Source organism: Taudactylus pleione, unplaced genomic scaffold (assembly GCF_031769625.1).
Source record: "Taudactylus pleione unplaced genomic scaffold, aTauple2 ptg000833l, whole genome shotgun sequence".
NCBI lineage: Eukaryota > Metazoa > Chordata > Amphibia > Anura > Myobatrachidae > Taudactylus > Taudactylus pleione.
Window position 1 is genome coordinate 379,696 of NW_028285235.1, and position 21,336 is coordinate 401,031.

The 21,336-nt window shown below is 49.5% G+C and overlaps 1 protein-coding gene across 1 annotated transcript in view; it reads left to right on the forward strand.

The window, feature by feature from the left end:
* Window positions 1–21,336, forward strand: part of LOC148474547 (beta-1,3-galactosyltransferase 5-like) — a 207,533-nt gene that overhangs the window by 100,220 nt on the left and 85,977 nt on the right. The gene's annotated exons all lie outside the window — the stretch shown is intronic.

The following is a 21,336-nucleotide window of genomic DNA, read 5'->3' on the forward strand; positions in this document are numbered from 1 at the left end:
CCAGTAGGTCTCAATACTGCTCTACTTGAATAGCTAAAGCATGAAATTTAAATTTTTTTTATTGAAGCCTTAAAACACCAGAAATATTGTATGCCAAAATTAAAGCAATTAAATAGAATGGAGCATTCACTAGAACCGAGGGCACATAAACTTCTAGTCAGGGATAGAGGTATTAATAAAGGTAAGGGTATGTTTGGTTTGTTTTGACAGTGGGTCTGCAGCAGTGATAGGATGAGAGGTTAGGGGGCATGTTATGTGAGATAATTTGGTAATAGGATGAGAGGTTAAGGGGCGTGTTATGTGAGAGGGTGTGGTGATAGGATGAGAGGTTAGGGGGTGTGTTATGTGAGAGGATGTGGTGATAGGATGAGAGGTTAGGGGGCGTGTTATGTGAGAGGGTGTGGTGATAGGATGAGAGATTAGGGGGCGTGTTATGTGAGAGGGTGTGGTGATAGGATGAGAGTTTAGGGGAGTGTTATGTGAGAGGGTGTGGTGATAGGATGAGAGATTAGGGGGCGTGTTATGTGAGAGGGTGTGGTGATAGGATGAGAGATTAGGGGGAGTGTTATATGAGAGGGTGTGGTGATAGGATGAGAGGTTAGGGGGTGTGTTATGTGACAGTGTGTGGTGATAGGATGAGAAGTTAGGGGGCGTGTTATATGAGAGGGTGTGGTGATAGGATGAGTGGTTAGGGGGCGTGTTATGTGAGAGGGTGTCGAGATAGGATGAGAGGTTAGGGGGCGTGTTATGTGAGAGGGTGTGGTGATAGGATGAGAGGTTAGGGGGCGTGTTATGTGAGAGGGTGTGGTGATAGGATGAGAGGTTAGGGGGTGTGTTATCTGAGAGGGTGTGGTGATAGGATGAGAGGTTAGGGGGCGTGTTATGTGAGAGGGTGTGGTGATATAATGAGAGGTTAGGGGGCATGTTATGTGAAAGGTTGTGGTGATAGGATGAGAGGTTAGGGGGTGTGTTATGTGAGAGGATGTGGTGATAGGATGAGAGGTTAGGGGGGGTGTTATGTGAGAGGGTGTGGTAAGAGGATGAGAGGTTAGGGGGCGTGTTATGTGAGAGGGTGTGGTAAGAGGATGAGAGGTTAGGGGGCGTGTTATGTTAGAGTGTGCAGTGATAGGATGAGAGGTTAGGGGGAGTGTAATGTGAGAGGGTGTGGTGATAGGATGAGAGGTTAGGGGGGCGTGTTGTGTGAGAGGGTGTGGTGATAGGATGAGAGGTTAGGGGGCGTGTTATGTGAGAGGGTGTGGTGATAGGATGAGAGGTTAGGGGGGGCGTTATGTGAGACTGTGTGGTGATAGGATGAGAGGTTAGGGGGCGTGTTATGTGAGAAGGTGTGGTGATAGGATGAGAGTTTACGGGGCATGTTATGTGAGAGTGTGTGGTGATAGGATGAGAGGTTAGGGGGCGTGTTATGTGAGAAAATGTGGTAATAGGATGAGAGGTTAAGGGGCGTGTTATGTGAGAGAGTGTGGTGATAGGATGAGAGGTTAGGGGACGTGTTATGTGAGAGGAGCAGGTGATAGGATGAGAGGATTGGGGGGCGTGCTATGTGAGAGGATGTGGTGGTAGTATGAGAGGTTAGGGTGTGTGTTATGTGAGAGTGTGTGGTGATAGGATGAGAGGTTAGGGGGTGTGTTATGTGAGAGGGTGTGGTGATAGGATGAGAGGTTAGGGGGTGTGTTATGTGAGAGGGTTGGTGATAGGATGAGAGGTTAAGGGCATGTTATGTGAGAGGGTGTGGTGATTGGATGAGAGGTTAGGGGGCGAGTTATATGATAGAGTGTGGTGATAGGATGAGAGGTTAGGGTGCGTGATAAATGAGAGGGTGTGGAGATAGGATGAGAGGTTAGTGGGCGTGTTATGTGAGAGGTTGTGGTGATAGGATGAAAGGTTAGGGGGTGTGTTATGTAAGAGGGTGTGGTGATAGGATGAGGGGTTAGGGGGCGTGTTATGTGAGAGGGTGTGGTGATAGGATGAGCGTTTAGGGGACGTGTTATGTGAGAGGGTGTGGTGATAGGATGAGAGGTTAGGGGGCGTGTTATGTGAGAGGGTGTGGTGATAGGATGAGAGGATAGGGGGTGTGTTATGTGAGAGAATTTGGTAATAGGATGAGAGGTTAAGGGGCGTGTTATGTGAGAGGGTGTGGTGATAGGATGAGATGTTAGGGGGTGTGTTATGTGAGAGGATGTGGTGATAGGATGAGAGGTTAGGGGGTGTGTTATGTGAGAGGGTGTGGTGATAGGATGAGAGGATAGGGGGCGTGTTATGTGAGAGGATGTGGTGATAGGATGAGAGGTTAGGGGGCATGTTATGTGAGAGTGTGTGGTGATAGGATGAGAGTTTAGGGGAGTGTTATGTGAGAGGGTGTGGTGATAGGATGAGAGATAAGGGGGCGTGTTATGTGAGAGGGTGTGCTGATAGGATGAGAGGTTAGGGGGCGTGTAATGTGAGAGGGTGTGGTGATAGGATGAGAGATTAGGGGGAGTGTTATATGAGGTCTGGTGATAGGATGAGAGGTTAGGGGGTGTGTTATGTGACAGTGTGTGGTGATAGGATGAGAAGTTAGGGGGTGTGTTATATGAGAGGGTGTGGTGATAGGATGAGTGGTTAGGGGGCGTGTTATGTGAGAGGGTGTCGAGATAGGATGAGAGGTTAGGGGGCGTGTTATGTGAGAGGGTGTGGTGATAGGATGAGAGGTTAGCGGGCGTGTTATGTGAGAGGGTGTGGTGATTGGATGAGAGGTTAGGGGGCGTGTTATGTGAGAGAATTTGGTAATAGGATGAGAGGTTAAGGGGCGTGTTATGTGAGAGGGTGTGGTGATAGGATGAGAGGTTAGGGGGTGTGTTATGTGAGAGGATGTGGTGATAGGATGAGAGGTTAGGGGGCGTGTTATGTGAGAGGGTGTGGTGATAGGATGAGAGATTAGGGGGCGTGTTATGTGAGAGGGTGTGGTGATAGGATGAGAGTTTAGGGGAGTGTTATGTGAGAGGGTGTGGTGATAGGATGAGAGATTAGGGGGCGTGTTATGTGAGAGGGTGTGGTGATAGGATGAGAGATTAGGGGGAGTGTTATATGAGAGGGTGTGGTGATAGGATGAGAGGTTAGGGGGTGTGTTATGTGACAGTGTGTGGTGATAGGATGAGAAGTTAGGGGGCGTGTTATATGAGAGGGTGTGGTGATAGGATGAGTGGTTAGGGGGCGTGTTATGTGAGAGGGTGTCGAGATAGGATGAGAGGTTAGGGGGCGTGTTATGTGAGAGGGTGTGGTGATAGGATGAGAGGTTAGGGGGCGTGTTATGTGAGAGGGTGTGGTGATATAATGAGAGGTTAGGGGGCATGTTATGTGAAAGGTTGTGGTGATAGGATGAGAGGTTAGGGGGTGTGTTATGTGAGAGGATGTGGTGATAGGATGAGAGGTTAGGGGGGGTGTTATGTGAGAGGGTGTGGTAAGAGGATGAGAGGTTAGGGGGCGTGTTATGTGAGAGGGTGTGGTAAGAGGATGAGAGGTTAGGGGGCGTGTTATGTTAGAGTGTGCAGTGATAGGATGAGAGGTTAGGGGGAGTGTAATGTGAGAGGGTGTGGTGATAGGATGAGAGGTTAGGGGGGCGTGTTGTGTGAGAGGGTGTGGTGATAGGATGAGAGGTTAGGGGGCGTGTTATGTGAGAGGGTGTGGTGATAGGATGAGAGGTTAGGGGGGGCGTTATGTGAGACTGTGTGGTGATAGGATGAGAGGTTAGGGGGCGTGTTATGTGAGAAGGTGTGGTGATAGGATGAGAGTTTACGGGGCATGTTATGTGAGAGTGTGTGGTGATAGGATGAGAGGTTAGGGGTCGTGTTATGTGAGAAAATGTGGTGATAGGATGAGAGGTTAAGGGGCGTGTTATGTGAGAGAGTGTGGTGATAGGATGAGAGGTTAAGGGGCGTGTTATGTGAGAGAGTGTGGTGATAGGATGAGAGGTTAGGGGACGTGTTATGTGAGAGGAGCAGGTGATAGGATGAGAGGATTGGGGGGCGTGCTATGTGAGAGGATGTGGTGGTAGTATGAGAGGTTAGGGTGTGTGTTATGTGAGAGTGTGTGGTGATAGGATGAGAGGTTAGGGGGTGTGTTATGTGAGAGGGTTGGTGATAGGATGAGAGGTTAAGGGCATGTTATGTGAGAGGGTGTGGTGATTGGATGAGAGGTTAGGGGGCGAGTTATATGATAGAGTGTGGTGATAGGATGAGAGGTTAGGGTGCGTGATAAATGAGAGGGTGTGGTGATAGGATGAGAGGTTAGTGGGCGTGTTATGTGAGAGGTTGTGGTGATAGGATGAGAGGTTAGGGGGTGTGTTATGTAAGAGGGTGTGGTGATAGGATGAGGGGTTAGGGGGCGTGTTATGTGAGAGGGTGTGGTGATAGGATGAGCGTTTAGGGGACGTGTTATGTGAGAGGGTGTGGTGATAGGATGAGAGGTTAGGGGGCGTGTTATGTGAGAGGGTGTGGTGATAGGATGAGAGGATAGGGGGTGTGTTACGTGAGAGAATTTGGTAATAGGATGAGAGGTTAAGGGGCGTGTTATGTGAGAGGGTGTGGTGATAGGATGAGATGTTAGGGGGTGTGTTATGTGAGAGGATGTGGTGATAGGATGAGAGGTTAGGGGGTGTGTTATGTGAGAGGGTGTGGTGATAGGATGAGAGGATAGGGGGCGTGTTATGTGAGAGGATGTGGTGATAGGATGAGAGGTTAGGGGGCATGTTATGTGAGAGTGTGTGGTGATAGGATGAGAGTTTAGGGGAGTGTTATGTGAGAGGGTGTGGTGATAGGATGAGAGATAAGGGGGCGTGTTATGTGAGAGGGTGTGCTGATAGGATGAGAGGTTAGGGGGCGTGTAATGTGAGAGGGTGTGGTGATAGGATGAGAGATTAGGGGGAGTGTTATATGAGGTCTGGTGATAGGATGAGAGGTTAGGGGGTGTGTTATGTGACAGTGTGTGGTGATAGGATGAGAAGTTAGGGGGTGTGTTATATGAGAGGGTGTGGTGATAGGATGAGTGGTTAGGGGGCGTGTTATGTGAGAGGGTGTCGAGATAGGATGAGAGGTTAGGGGGCGTGTTATGTGAGAGGGTGTGGTGATAGGATGAGAGGTTAGCGGGCGTGTTATGTGAGAGGGTGTGGTGATTGGATGAGAGGTTAGGGGGCGTGTTATGTGAGAGAATTTGGTAATAGGATGAGAGGTTAAGGGGCGTGTTATGTGAGAGGGTGTGGTGATAGGATGAGAGGTTAGCGGGCGTGTTATGTGAGAGGGTGTGGTGATAGGATGAGAGTTTAGGGGAGTGTTATGTGAGAGGGTGTGGTGATAGGATGAGAGATTAGGGGGCGTGTTATGTGAGAGGGTGTGCTGATAGGATGAGAGGTTAGGGGGCGTGTAATGTGAGAGGGTGTGGTGATAGGATGAGAGATTAGGGGGAGTGTTATATGAGAGGGTGTGGTGATAGGATGAGAGGTTAGGGGGTGTGTTATGTGACAGTGTGTGGTGATAGGATGAGAAGTTAGGGGGCGTGTTATATAAGAGGGTGTGGTGATAGGATGAGTGGTTAGGGGGCGTGTTATGTGAGAGAGTGTCGAGATAGGATAAGAGGTTAGGGGGCGTGTTATGTGAGAGGGTGTGGTGATAGGATGAGAGGTTAGCGGGCGTGTTATGTGAGAGGGTGTGGTGATAGGATGAGAGTTTAGGGGAGTGTTATGTGAGAGTGTGTGGTGATAGGATGAGAGATTAGGGGGCGTGTTATGTGAGAGGGTGTGGTGATAGGATGAGAGGTTAGGGGGCGTGTAATGTGAGAGGGTGTGGTGATAGGATGAGAGATTAGGGGGAGTGTTATATGAGAGGGTGTGGTGATAGCATGAGAGGTTAGGGGGTGTGTTATGTGACAGTGTGTGGTGATAGGATGAGAAGTTAGGGGGAGTGTTATGTGAGAGGGTGTGGTGATATAATGAGAGGATAGGGGGCATGTTATGTGAAAGGATGTGGTGATAGGATGAGAGGTTAAGGGGGGTGTTATGTGAGAGGGAGTGGTGATAGGATGAGAGGTTAAGGGGTGTGTTATGTGAGAGGGTGTGGTAAGAGGATGAGAGGTTAGGGGGCGTGTTATGTGAGAGGGTGTGGTAAGAGGATGAGAGGTTAGGGGGCGTGTTATGTTAGAGTGTGCGGTGATAGGATGAGAAGTTAGGGGGCATGTTATGTGAGACGGTGTGGGGATAGGATGAGAGGTTAGGGGGCATTGTTAAGTGAGAGGGTGTGGTGATAGGATGAGAGGTTAGGGGGCGTGTAATGTGAGAGGGTGTGGTGATAGGATGAGAGGTTAGGGGGCGCGTTATGTGAGACGGTGTGGTGATAGGATGAGAGGTTAGGGGGCGTGTTATGTGAGAAGTTGTGGTGATAGGATGAGACTTTACGGGGCATGTTATGTGAGAAAATGTGGTAATAGGATGAGAGGTTAAGGGGCGTGTTATGTGAGAGTTTGTAGTGAAAGGATGAGAGGTTAGGGGGCGTGTTATGTGAGAGGGTGTTCTAATAGCATGAGAGACTAAAGGGCGTGTTATGTGAGAGGGTGTGGTGATAGGATGAGAGGTTAAGGGGCATGTTATGTGAGAGGGTTTGGTGATAGGATGAGAGGTTAGGGGGGGTGTTATGTGAAAGGGTGTGGTGATAGGAAGAGAGGTTAGGGGGCGTGTTATGTTAGAGTGTGCTGTGATAGGATGAGAGGTTAGGGGGCGTGTTATGTGAGAGGGTGTGGTGATAGGATGAGGTTAGGGGGAGTGTTATGTTAGAGGGTGTGGTGATAGGATGAGAGGTTAGGGGGCGTGTTATGTGAGAGGGTGTGGTGATAGGATGAGAGGTTAGGGGGCGTGTTATGTGAGAAGGTGTGGTGATAGTATGAGAGATTAGGGGGCATTTTATGTGAGAGGGTGTGGTGATATGAAGAGAGGTTAGGGGGCGAGTTATGTGAGAGGATGTGGTGATAGGATGAGGGGTTAGGGGGCGTGTTATGTGAGAGGTTGTGGTGATAGGATGAGAGGTTAGGGGGAGTGTTATGTGAGAAGGTGTGGTGATAGGATGAGAGTTTACAGGGCGTGTTATATTAGAGGGTGTGGTGATAGGATGAGAGGTTAGGGGGTGTGTTATGTGAGAGGATGTGGTGATAGGATGAGAGGTTAGGGGGTGTGTTATGTGAGAGGGTGTGGTGATAGAATGAGAGGTTAGGGGGCGTGTTATGTGAGAGGGTGTGGTGATAGGATGAGAGGTTAGGGGACGTGTTACGTGAGAGGGTGTGGTGATAGAATGAGAGGTTAGGGGGCGTGTTATGTGAGAGGGTGCGGTGATAGGATGAGAGGTTAGGGGACGTGTTATGTGAGAGGGTGTGGTGATAGATTGAGAGGTTAGGGGGCGTGTTATGTGAGAGGGTGTGGTGATAGGATGAGGGGTTAGGGGGCGTGTTATGTGAGAGGGTGTGGTGATAGGATGAGAAGTTAGGGGACGTGTTATGTGAGAGGGTGTGGTGATGGAATGAGATGTTAGGGGGCATGTTATGTGAGAGGTTGTGGTGATAGGAAGAGAGGACAAGGGGTGTGTTATGTGAGAGGGTGTGGTGATAGGATGAGAGGTTAGGGGACGTGTTATGTGAGAGGAGCAGGTGATAGGATGAGAGGTTAGGGGGCGTGCTATGTGAGAGGATGTGGTGGTAGGATGAGAGGTTAGGGGGTGTGTTATGTGAGAGGGTGTGGTGATAGGATGAGAGGTTAGGGGGCGTGTTATGTGAGAGGGTGTGGTGATAGGATGAGGTTAGGGGGTGTGTTATGTGAGAAGGTGTGGTGATAGGATGAGAGGTTAAGGGGTGTATTATGTGAGAGTGTGTGGTGATAGGATGAGAGGTTAGGGGGTGTGTTATGTGAGAGGGTGTGGTGATAGGATGAGAGGTTAAGGGCATGTTATGTGAGAGGGTGTGGTGATTGGATGAGAGGTTAGGGGGCGAGTTATATGATAGGGTGTGGTGATAGGATGAGAGGTTAGGGTGCGTGTTAAATGAGAGGGTGTGGTGATACGATGAGGTTAGTGGGCGTGTTATGTGAGAGGTTGTGGTGATAGGATGAGAGGTTAGGGGGTGTGTTATGTAAGAGGGTGTGGGGATAGGATGAGGGGTTAGGGGGCGTGTTATGTGAGAGGGTGTGGTGATAGGATGAGGTTAGGGGGAGTGTTATGTGAGAGTGTGTGGTGATAGGATGAGAGGTTAGGGGGCGTGTTATGTGAGAGGGAGTGGTGATAGGATGAGAGGTTAGGGGTCTGTTATGTGAGAGGGTGTGGTGATAGGATGAGAGATTAGGGGGCGTGTTATGTGAGAGGGTGTGGTGATAGTATGAGAGATTAGGGGGCATTTTATGTGAGAGGGTGTGGTGATAGGATGAGGGGTTAGGGGGCGTGTTATGTGAGAGGTTGTGGTGATAGGATGAGAGGTTAGGGGGTGTGTTATGTGAGAGGGAGTGGTGATAGGATGAGAGGTTAGGGGGCGTGTTATGTGAGGTGTGGTGATAGGATGAGAGTTTACGGGGCGTGTTATATTAGAGGGTGTGGTGATAGGATGAGAGGTTAGGGGGTGTGTTATGTGAGAGAATGTGGTGATAGGATGAGAGGTTAGGGGGTGTGTTATGTGAGAGGGTGTGGTGATAGAATGAGAGGTTAGGGGGCGTGTTATGTGAGAGGGTGTGGTGATAGGATGAGAGGTTAGGGGACGTGTTACGTGAGACGGTGTGGTGATAGAATGAGAGGTTAGGGGGCATGTTATGTGAGAGGTTGTGGTGATAGGAAGAGAGGATAGGGGGTGTGTTATGTGAGAAGGTGTGGTGATAGGATGAGAGGTTAGGGGGCGTGTTATGTGAGAGGGTGTGGTGATAGGAAGAGAGGATAGGGGGTGTGTTATGTGAGAAGGTGTGGTGATAGGATGAGAGGTTAAGGGTGTGTTATGTGAGAGAGTGTGGTGATAGGATGAGAGGTTAGGGGACGTGTTATGTGAGAGGAGCAGGTGATAGGATGAGAGGATTGGGGGGCGTGCTATGTGAGAGGATGTGGTGGTAGTATGAGAGGTTAGGGTGTGTGTTATGTGAGAGTGTGTGGTGATAGGATGAGAGGTTAGGGGGTGTGTTATGTGAGAGGGTTGGTGATAGGATGAGAGGTTAAGGGCATGTTATGTGAGAGGGTGTGGTGATTGGATGAGAGGTTAGGGGGCGAGTTATATGATAGAGTGTGGTGATAGGATGAGAGGTTAGGGTGCGTGATAAATGAGAGGGTGTGGTGATAGGATGAGAGGTTAGTGGGCGTGTTATGTGAGAGGTTGTGGTGATAGGATGAGAGGTTAGGGGGTGTGTTATGTAAGAGGGTGTGGTGATAGGATGAGGGGTTAGGGGGCGTGTTATGTGAGAGGGTGTGGTGATAGGATGAGCGTTTAGGGGACGTGTTATGTGAGAGGGTGTGGTGATAGGATGAGAGGTTAGGGGGCGTGTTATGTGAGAGGGTGTGGTGATAGGATGAGAGGATAGGGGGTGTGTTATGTGAGAGAATTTGGTAATAGGATGAGAGGTTAAGGGGCGTGTTATGTGAGAGGGTGTGGTAATAGGATGAGATGTTAGGGGGTGTGTTATGTGAGAGGATGTGGTGATAGGATGAGAGGTTAGGGGGTGTGTTATGTGAGAGGGTGTGGTGATAGGATGAGAGGATAGGGGGCGTGTTATGTGAGAGGATGTGGTGATAGGATGAGAGGTTAGGGGGCATGTTATGTGAGAGTGTGTGGTGATAGGATGAGAGTTTAGGGGAGTGTTATGTGAGAGGGTGTGGTGATAGGATGAGAGATAAGGGGGCGTGTTATGTGAGAGGGTGTGCTGATAGGATGAGAGGTCAGGGGGCGTGTAATGTGAGAGGGTGTGGTGATAGGATGAGAGATTAGGGGGAGTGTTATATGAGAAGGTGTGGTGATAGGATGAGAGGTTAGGGGGTGTGTTATGTGACAGTGTGTGGTGATAGGATGAGAAGTTAGGGGGCGTGTTATATGAGAGGGTGTGGTGATAGGATGAGTGGTTAGGGGGCGTGTTATGTGAGAGGGTGTCGAGATAGGATGAGAGGTTAGGGGGCGTGTTATGTGAGAGGGTGTGGTGATAGGATGAGAGGTTAACGGGCGTGTTATGTGAGAGGGTGTGGTGATAGGATGAGAGGTTAGGGGGCGTGTTATGTGAGAGAATTTGGTAATAGGATGAGAGGTTAAGGGGCGTGTTATGTGAGAGGGTGTGGTGATAGGATGAGAGTTTAGGGGAGTGTTATGTGAGAGGGTGTGGTGATAGGATGAGAGATTAGGGGGCGTGTTATGTGAGAGGGTGTGGTGATAGGATGAGAGGTTAGGGGGCGTGTAATGTGAGAGGATGTGGTGATAGGATGAGAGATTAGGGGGAGTGTTATATGAGAAGGTGTGGTGATAGGATGAGAGGTTAGGGGGTGTGTTATGTGACAGTGTGTGGTGATAGGATGAGAAGTTAGGGGGTGTGTTATATGAGAGGGTGTGGTGATAGGATGAGTGGTTAGGGGGCGTGTTATGTGAGAGGGTGTCGAGATAGGATGAGAGGTTAGGGGGCGTGTTATGTGAGAGGGTGTGGTGATAGGATGAGAGGTTAGCGGGCGTGTTATGTGAGAGGGTGTGGTGATTGGATGAGAGGTTAGGGGGCGTGTTATGTGAGAGAATTTGGTAATAGGATGAGAGGTTAAGGGGCGTGTTATGTGAGAGGGTGTGGTGATAGGATGAGAGGTTAGCGGGCGTGTTATGTGAGACGGTGTGGTGATAGGATGAGAGTTTAGGGGAGTGTTATGTGAGAGGGTGTGGTGATAGGATGAGAGATTAGGGGGCGTGTTATGTGAGAGGGTGTGCTGATAGGATGAGAGGTTAGGGGGCGTGTAATGTGAGAGGGTGTGGTGATAGGATGAGAGATTAGGGGGAGTGTTATATGAGAGGGTGTGGTGATAGGATGAGAGGTTAGGGGGTGTGTTATGTGACAGTGTGTGGTGATAGGATGAGAAGTTAGGGGGCGTGTTATATAAGAGGGTGTGGTGATAGGATGAGTGGTTAGGGGGCGTGTTATGTGAGAGAGTGTTGAGATAGGATGAGAGGTTAGGGGGTGTGTTATGTAAGAGGGTGTGGTGATAGGATGAGAGGTTAGCGGGCGTGTTATGTGAGAGGGTGTGGTGATAGGATGAGAGTTTAGGGGAGTGTTATGTGAGAGTGTGTGGTGATAGGATGAGAGATTAGGGGGCGTGTTATGTGAGAGGGTGTGGTGATAGGATGAGAGGTTAGGGGGCGTGTAATGTGAGAGGGTGTGGTGATAGGATGAGAGATTAGGGGGAGTGTTATATGAGAGGGTGTGGTGATAGCATGAGAGGTTAGGGGGTGTGTTATGTGACAGTGTGTGGTGATAGGATGAGAAGTTAGGGGGAGTGTTATGTGAGAGGGTGTGGTGATATAATGAGAGGTTAGGGGGCATGTTATGTGAAAGGATGTGGTGATAGGATGAGAGGTTAAGGGGCGTGTTATGTGAGAGGGTGTGGTAAGAGGATGAGAGGTTAGGGGGCGTGTTATGTGAGAGGGTGTGGTAAGAGGATGAGAGGTTAGGGGGCGTGTTATGTGAGAGGGTGTGGTAAGAGGATGAGAGGTTAGGGGGCATGTTATGTTAGAGTGTGCGGTGATAGGATGAGAGGTTAGGGGGCATGTTAAGTGAGAGGGTGTGGTGATAGGATGAGAGGTTAGGGGGCGTGTAATGTGAGAGGGTGTGGTGATAGGATGAGAGGTTAGGGGGCGCGTTATGTGAGACGGTGTGGTGATAGGATGAGAGGTTAGGGGGAGTGTTATGTGAGAAGTTGTGGTGATAGGATGAGACTTTACGGGGCATGTTATGTGAGAAAATGTGGTAATAGGATGAGAGGTTAAGGGGCGTGTTATGTGAGAGGGTGTTCTAATAGCATGAGAGACTAAAGGGCGTGTTATGTGAGAGGGTGTGGTGATAGGATGAGAGGTTAAGGGGCATGCTATGTGAGAGGGTTTGGTGATAGGATGAGAGGTTAGGGGGGGTGTTATGTGAGAGGGTGTGGTGATAGGAAGAGAGGTTAGGGGGCGTGTTATGTTAGAGTGTGCTGTGATAGGATGAGAGGTTAGGGGGCGTGTTATGTGAGAGGGTGTGGTGATAGGATGAGGTTAGGGGGAGTGTTATGTTAGAGGGTGTGGTGATAGGATGAGAGGTTAGGGGGCGTGTTATGTGAGAGGGTGTGGTGATAGGATGAGAGGTTAGGGGGCGTGTTATGTGAGAAGGTGTGGTGATAGTATGAGAGATTAGGGGGCATTTTATGTGAGAGGGTGTGGTGATATGAAGAGAGGTTAGGGGGCGAGTTATGTGAGAGGATGTGGTGATAGGATGAGGGGTTAGGGGGCGTGTTATGTGAGAGGTTGTGGTGATAGGATGAGAGGTTAGGGGGTGTGTTATGTGAGAGGGAGTGGTGATAGGATGAGAGGTTAGGGGGAGTGTTATGTGAGAAGGTGTGGTGATAGGATGAGAGTTTACAGGGCGTGTTATATTTGAGGGTGTGGTGATAGGATGAGAGGTTAGGGGGTGTGTTATGTGAGAGGATGTGGTGATAGGATGAGAGGTTAGGGGGTGTGTTATGTGAGAGGGTGTGGTGATAGAATGAGAGGTTAGGGGGCGTGTTATGTGAGAGGGTGTGGTGATAGGATGAGAGGTTAGGGGACGTGTTACGTGAGAGGGTGTGGTGATAGAATGAGAGGTTAGGGGGCGTGTTATGTGAGAGGGTGCGGTGATAGGATGAGAGGTTAGTGGACGTGTTATGTGAGAGGGTGTGGTGATAGATTGAGAGGTTAGGGGGCGTGTTATGTGAGAGGGTGTGGTGATAGGATGAGGGGTTAGGGGGCGTGTTATGTGAGAGGGTGTGGTGATAGGATGAGAAGTTAGGGGACGTGTTATGTGAGAGGGTGTGGTGATGGAATGAGAGGTTAGGGGGCATGTTATGTGAGAGGTTGTGGTGATAGGAAGAGAGGATAGGGGGTGTGTTATGTGAGAGGGTGTGGTGATAGGATGAGAGGTTAGGGGACGTGTTATGTGAGAGGAGCAGGTGATAGGATGAGAGGTTAGGGGGCGTGCTATGTGAGAGGATATGGTGGTAGGATGAGAGGTTAGGGGGTGTGTTATGTGAGAGGGTGTGGTGATAGGAAGAGAGGTTAGGGCGCGTGTTATGTGAGTGGGTGTGGTGATAGGATGAGGTTAGGGGGTGTGTTATGTGAGAGGGTGTGGTGATAGGATGAGAGGTTAAGGGGTGTATTATGTGAGAGTGTGTGGTGATAGGATGAGAGGTTAGGGGGTGTGTTATGTGAGAGGGTGTGGTGATAGGATGAGAGGTTAAGGGCATGTTATGTGAGAGGGTGTGGTGATTGGATGAGAGGTTAGGGGGCGAGTTATATGATAGTGTGTGGTGATAGGATGAGAGGTTAGGGTGCGTGTTAAATGAGAGGGTGTGGTGATACGATGAGGTTAGTGGGCGTGTTATGTGAGAGGTTGTGGTGATAGGATGAGAGGTTAGGGGGTGTGTTATGTAAGAGGGTGTGGTGATAGGATGAGGGGTTAGGGGGCGTGTTATGTAAGAGGGTGTGGTGAAAAGGATGAGCGTTTAGGGGACGTGTTATGTGAGAGGGTGTGGTGATAGGATGAGAGGTTAGGGTGCGTGTTATGTGAGAGGGTGTGGTGATAGGATGAGAGGATAGGGGGTGTGTTATGTGTGGAGGGTGCAGTGATAGGATGAGAGGTTAAGGGAATGTTATGTGAGAGGGTGTGGTGATAGGATGAGAGGTTAGGGGACGTGTTATGTGAGAGGAGCTGGTGATAGGATGAGAGGTTAGGGGGCATGCTATGTTAGAGGGTGTGGTGGTAGGATGAGAGGTTAGGGTGTGTGTTATGTGAGAGGGTGTGGTGATAGGATGAGAGGTTAGGGGGTGTGTTATGTGAGAGGGTGTGGTGATAGGATGAGAGGTTAGGGGACGTGTTATGTGAGAGGAGCTGGTGATAGGATGAGAGGTTAGGGGGCGTGTTATGTGAGAGTGTCTGGTGATAGGATGAGAGGTTAGGGGGTGTGTTATGTGAGAGGGTGTGGTGATCGGATGAGAGGTTAAGGGCATGTTATGAGAGAGGGTGTGGTGATTGGATGAAAAGTTAGGAGGCGTGTTATATGAGAGGGTGTGGTGAAAGGATGAGAGGTTAGGGTGCGTGTTAAATGAGAGGGTGTGGTGATAGGATGAGAAGTTAGGGGGCGTGTTATGTGAGAGTGTGTGGTGATAGGATGAGGTTAGGGGGTGTGTTATGTGAGAGGGTGTGGTGATAGGATGAGAGGTAAAGGGGCGTATTATGTGAGAGTGTGTGGTGATAGGATGAGAGTTTAGGGGGAGTGTTATGTGAGAGGGTGTGGTGATAGGATGAGAGGTTAAGGGCATGTTATGAGAGAGGGTGTGGTGATAGAATGAGAGGTTAGGGGGCGTGTTATGTGAGAGGGTGTGGTGATAGAATGAGAGGTTAGGGGGTGTGTTATGTGAGAGGTTGTGGTGATAGGATGAGAGGTTAGGGGGCGTGCTATGTGAGAGGGTGTTTTGGTAGGATGAAAGGTTAGGGTGTGTGTTATGTGAGAGGGTGTGGTGATAGGATGAGAGGTTAGGGGGCGTGTTATGTGAGAGGGTGTAGTGATAGGATGAGAGGTTAGGGGGTGTGTTATGTGAGAGGGTGTGGTGATAGGATGAGAGGTTAGGGGGTGTGTTATGTGAGAGGGTGTGGTGATAGGATGAGAGGTTAATGGATTGTTATGAGAGAGGGTGTGGTGATTGGATGAGAGGTTAGGGGGCATGTTATATGAGAGGGTGTGGTGATAGGATGAGAGGTTAGGGTGTGTGTTATGTGAGAGTGTGTGGTGATAGGATGAGAGGTTAGGGGGCGTGTTGTGTGAGAGGGTGTGGTGATAGGATGAGGTTAGGGGGTGTGTTATGTGAGAGGGTGTGGTGATAGGATGAGAGGTAAAGGGGTGTATTATGTGAGAGTTTGTGGTGATAGGATGAGAGGTTAGGGGGTGTGTTATGTGAGAGGGTGTGGTGATAGAATGAGAGGTTAGGGGGCGTGTTATGTGAGAGGGTGTGGTGATAGGATGAGAGGTTAGGGGACGTGTTACGTGAGAGGGTGTGGTGATAGAATGAGAGGTTAGGGGGCGTGTTATGTGAGAGGGTGCGGTGATAGGATGAGAGGTTAGGGGACGTGTTATGTGAGAGGGTGTGGTGATAGATTGAGAGGTTAGGGGGCGTGTTATGTGAGAGAGTGTGGTGATAGGATGAGGGGTTAGGGGGCGTGTTATGTGAGAGGGTGTGGTGATAGGATGAGAAGTTAGGGGACGTGTTATGTGAGAGGGTGTGGTGATGGAATGAGAGGTTAGGGGGCATGTTATGTGAGAGGTTGTGGTGATAGGAAGAGAGGATAGGGGGTGTGTTATGTGAGAGGGTGTGGTGATAGGATGAGAGGTTAGGGGACGTGTTATGTGAGAGGAGCAGGTGATAGGATGAGAGGTTAGGTGGCGTGCTATGTGAGAGGATGTGGTGGTAGGATGAGAGGTTAGGGGGTGTGTTATGTGAGAGGGTGTGGTGATAGGATGAGAGGTTAGGGGGTGTGTTATGTGAGAGGGTGTGGTGATAGGATGAGAGGTTAAGGGGTGTATTATGTGAGAGTGTGTGGTGATAGGATGAGAGGTTAGGGGGTGTGTTATGTGAGAGGGTGTGGTGATAGGATGAGAGGTTAAGGGCATGTTATGTGAGAGGGTGTGGTGATTGGATGAGAGGTTAGGGGGCGAGTTATATGATAGGGTGTGGTGATAGGATGAGAGGTTAGGGTGCGTGTTAAATGAGAGGGTGTGGTGATACGATGAGGTTAGTGGGCGTGTTATGTGAGAGGTTGTGGTGATAGGATGAGAGGTTAGGGGGTGTGTTATGTAAGAGGGTGTGGTGATTGGATGAGCGTTTAGGGGGCGTGTTATGTGAGAGGGTGTGGTGATAGGATGAGCGTTTAGGGGACGTGTTATGTGAGAGGGTGTGGTGATAGAATGAGAGGTTAGGGTGCTTGTTATGTGAGAGGGTGTGGTGATAGGATGAGAGGATAGGGGTTGTGTTATGTGTGGAGGGTGCGGTGATAGGATGAGAGGTTAGGGCATGTTATGTGAGAGGGTGTGGTGATAGGATGAGAGGTTAGGGGACGTGTTATGTGAGAGGAGCAGGTGATAGGATGAGAGGTTAGGGGGCATGCTATGTTAGAGGGTGTGGTGGTAGGATGAGAGGTTAGGGTGTGTGTTATGTGAGAGGGTGTGGTGATAGGATGAGAGGTTAGGGGGTGTGTTATGTGAGAGGGTGTGGTGATAGGATGAGAGGTTAGGGGACGTGTTATGTGAGAGGAGCTGGTGATAGGATGAGAGGTTAGGGGGCGTGTTATGTGAGAGTGTCTGGTGATAGGATGAGAGGTTAGGGGGTGTGTTATGTGAGAGGGTGTGGTGATCGGATGAGAGGTTAAGGGCATGTTATGAGAGAGGGTGTGGTGATTGGATGAAAAGTTAGGGGGCGTGTTATATGAGAGGGTGTGGTGAAAGGATGAGAGGTTAGGGTGCGTGTTAAATGAGAGGGTGTGTTGATAGGATGAGAAGTTAGGGGGCGTGTTATGTGAGAGTGTGTGGTGATAGGATGAGGTTAGGGGGTGTGTTATGTGAGAGGGTGTGGTGATAGGATGAGAGGTAAAGGGGCGTATTATGTGAGAGTGTGTGGTGATAGGATGAGAGGTTAGGGGGAGTGTTATGTGAGAGGGTGTGGTGATAGGATGAGAGGTTAAGGGCATGTTATGAGAGAGGGTGTGGTGATAGAATGAGAGGTTAGGGGGCGTGTTATGTGAGAGGGTGTGGTGATAGAATGAGAGGTTAGGGGGTGTGTTATGTGAGATGTTGTGGTGATAGGATGAGAGGTTAGGTGGCGTGCTATGTGAGAGGGTGTTTTGGTAGGATGAAAGGTTAGGGTGTGTGTTATGTGAGAGGGTGTGGTGATAGGATGAGAGGTTAGGGGGCGTGTTATGTGAGAGGGTGTAGTGATAGGATGAGAGGTTAGGGGGTGTGTTATGTGAGAGGGTGTGGTGATAGGATGAGAGGTTAGGGGGTGTGTTATGTGAGAGGGTGTGGTGATAGGATGAGAGGTTAATGGCTTGTTATGAGAGAGGGTGTGGTGATTGGATGAGAGGTTAGGGGGCGTGTTATATGAGAGGGTGTGGTGATAGGATGAGAGGTTAGGGTGTGTGTTATGTGAGAGTGTGTGGTGATAGGATGAGAGGTTAGGGGGCGTGTTGTGTGAGAGGGTGTGGTGATAGGATGAGGTTAGGGGGTGTGTTATGTGAGAGGGTGTGGTGATAGGATGAGAGGTAAAGTGGTGTATTATGTGAGAGTTTGTGGTGATAGGATGAGAGGTTAGGGGGTGTGTTATGTGAGAGGGTGTGGTGATAGAATGAGAGGTTAGGGGGCGTGTTATGTGAGAGGGTGTGGTGATAGGATGAGAGGTTAGGGGACGTGTTACGTGAGAGGGTGTGGTGATAGAATGAGAGGTTAGGGGGTGTGTTATGTGAGAGGGTGCGGTGATAGGATGAGAGGTTAGGGGACGTGTTATGTGAGAGGGTGTGGTGATAGATTGAGAGGTTAGGGGGCGTGTTATGTGAGAGGGTGTGGTGATAGGATGAGGGGTTAGGGGGCGTGTTATGTGAGAGGGTGTGGTGATAGGATGAGAAGTTAGGGGACATGTTATGTGAGAGGGTGTGGTGATGGAATGAGAGGTTAGGGGGCATGTTATGTTAGAGGTTGTGGTGATAGGAAGAGAGGATAGGGGGTGTGTTATGTGAGAGGGTGTGGTGATAGGATGAGAGGTTAGGGGACGTGTTATGTGAGAGGAGCAGGTGATAGGATGAGAGGTTAGGTGGCGTGCTATGTGAGAGGATGTGGTGGTAGGATAAGAGGTTAGGGGGTGTGTTATGTGAGAGGGTGTGTTGATAGGATGAGACGTTAGGGGGCGTGTTATGTGAGAGGGTGTGGTGATAGGATGAGGTTAGGGGGTGTGTTATGTGAGAGGGTGTGGTGATAGGATGAGAGGTTAAGGGGTGTATTATGTGAGAGTGTGTGGTGATAGGATGAGAGGTTAGGGGGTGTGTTATGTGAGAGGGTGTGGTGATAGGATGAGAGGTTAAGGGCATGTTTTGTGAGAGGGTGTGGTGATTGGATGAGAGGTTAGGGGGCGAGTTATATGATAGGGTGTGGTGATAGGATGAGAGGTTAGGGTGCGTGTTAAATGAGAGGGTGTGGTGATAGGATGAGGTTAGTGGGCGTGTTATGTGAGAGGTTGTGGTGATAGGATGAGAGGTTAGGGGGTGTGTTATGTAAGAGGGTGTGGTGATAGGATGAGGGGTTAGGGGGCGTGTTATGTGAGAGGGTGTGGTGATAGGATGAGCGTTTAGGGGACGTATTATGTGAGAGGGTGTGGTGATAGGATGAGAAGTTAGGGTGCGTGTTATGTGAGAGGGTGTGGTGATAGGATGAGAGGATAGGGGGTGTGTTATGTGTGGAGGGTGCGCTGATAGGATGAGAGGTTAAGGGCATGTTATGTGAGAGGGTGTGGTGATAGGATGAGAGGTTAGGGGACGTGTTATGTGAGAGGAGCTGGTGATAGGATGAGAAGTTAGGGGGCATGCTATGTGAGAGGGTGTGGTGGTAGGATGAGAGGTTAGGGTGTGTGTTATGTGAGAGGGTGTGGTGATAGGATGAGAGGTTAGGGGGTGTGTTATGTGAGAGGGTGTGGTGATAGGATGAGAGGTTAGGGGACGTGTTATGTGAGAGGAGCTGGTGATAGGATGAGAGGTTAGGGGGCGTGTTATGTGAGAGTGTATGGTGATAGGATGAGAGGTTAGGGGGTGTGTTATGTGAGAGGGTGTGGTGATCGGATGAGAGGTTAAGGGCATGTTATGAGAGAGGGTGTGGTGATTGGATGAAAAGTTAGGGGGCGTGTTATATGAGAGGGTGTGGTGAAAGGATGAGAGGTTAGGGTGCGTGTTAAATGAGAGGGTGTGGTGATAGGATGAGAAGTTAGGGGGCGTGTTATGTGAGAGTGTGTGGTGATAGGATGAGGTTAGGGGGTGTGTTATGTGAGAGGGTGTGGTGATAGGATGAGAGGTAAAGGGTCGTATTATGTGAGAGTGTGTGGTGATAGGATGAGAGGTTAGGGGGAGTGTTATGTGAGAGGGTGTGGTGATAGGATGAGAGGTTAAGGGCATGTTATGAGAGAGGGTGTGGTGATAGAATGAGAGGTTAGGGGGCGTGTTATGTGAGAGGGTGTGGTGATAGAATTTGAGGTTAGGGGGTGTGTTATGTGAGAGGTTGTGGTGATAGGATGAGAGGTTAGGGGGCGTGCTATGTGAGAGGGTGTTTTGGTAGGATGAAAGGTTAGGGTGTGTGTTATGTGAGAGGGTGTGGTGATAGGATGAGAGGTTAGGGGGCGTGTTATGTGAGAGGGTGTAGTGATAGGATGAGAGGTTAGGGGGTGTGTTATGTGAGAGCGTGTGGTGATAGGATGAGAGGTTAGGGGGTGTGTTATGTGAGAGGGTGTGGTGATAGGATGAGAGGTTAAGGGCTTGTTATGAGAGAGGGTGTGGTGATTGGATGAGAGGTTAGGGGGCGTGTTATATGTGAGGGTGTGGTGATAGGATGAGAGGTTAGGGGGCGTGTTATGTGAGAGGGTGTGGTGATTGGATGAGAGGTTAGGGTGCGTGTTAAATGAGAGGGTGTGGTGATAGGATGAGAGGTTAGGGTGTGTGTTATGTGAGAGTGTGTGGTGATAGGATGAGAGGTTAGGGGGCGTGTTGTGTGAGAGTGTGTGGTGATAGGATGAGGTTAGGGGGTGTGTTATGTGAGAGGGTGTGGTGATAGGATGAGAGGTAAAGGGGTGTATTATGTGAGAGTTTGTGGTGATAGGATGAGAGGTTAGGGGGCGTATTATGTGAGAGGGTGTGGTGATAGGATGAGAGGTTAAGGGCTTGTTATGAGAGAGGGTGTGGTGATTGGATGAGAGGTTAGGGGGCGTGTTATATGAGAGGGTGTGGTGATAGGATGAGAGGTTAGGGTGCGTGTTAAATGAGAGGGTGTGGTGATAGGATGAGAGGTTAGGGGGTGTGTTATGTGAGAGGGTGTGGTGATAGGATGAGAGGTTAGGGGGCGTGTTGTGTGAGAGGGTGTGGTGATAGGATGAGGTTAGGGGGTGTGTTATGTGAGAGGGTGTGGTGATAGGATGAGAGGTAAAGGGGCGTATTATGTGAGAGTGTGTGGTGATAGGATGAGAGGTTAGGGGGCGTATTATGTGAGAGGGTGTGGTGATAGGATGAGATGTTAGGGGAGTGTTATGTGAGAGGGTGTGGTGATAGGATGAGAGGTTAGGGGGTGTGTTATGTGAGAGGGTGTGGTGATAGGATGAGAGGTTAAGGGGTGTGTTATGAGAGAGGGTGTGGTGATAGGATGAGAGGTTAGGGTGCGTGTTATATGAGAGGGTGTGGGGAATCTACAGTCTTAACTCTGCCTCTTTGAATTTTATCAAACACCCCCCTCCCTTCCTTCCCTATTGTGTCTTGTGTCGGCTTTATTTCATTGCAGGGTAAGACCGGTAATATTGAAGCATCCATCTTGCTGCAGTATGAGCGGTGTGTACCCCTTCAATGCTTTCATTTCATTTCACCCTACTGGGGTCAGCGGCACCTCTCAACTGAGTTGGTATGAATGGAGCATTGGCATGGGTGTTGGAGGCTGCATCACTTGCTGTGAAAGAGATAGTTGGCACTTGCAAGCTTTAAGATCACACTTACCCTTGTTATTGGGATAGTTGGCCCTGGTGAGTTGTGACATCCTTTTGCCTAAGACAAGTGGATGCTGGTGTTTGCTGTTCTTTCTCCTGCCACCATACTTATATAAAATAAAGCTGACCAATTACAGTGTTTAACTTGGTCTTGTGTGATTATTTTAGTTCAGTATAGTTTAATTTTATGGGCACATCTATCATCTGACGATAGAAAATTAAACCGTATAATTTCCTTTCATAAATGCATAACAGAAAACAGGAAAGGCAAAGAGCAATGATCTCCAAATACTCAAAAGTGTCAACAAGTCATTATACACT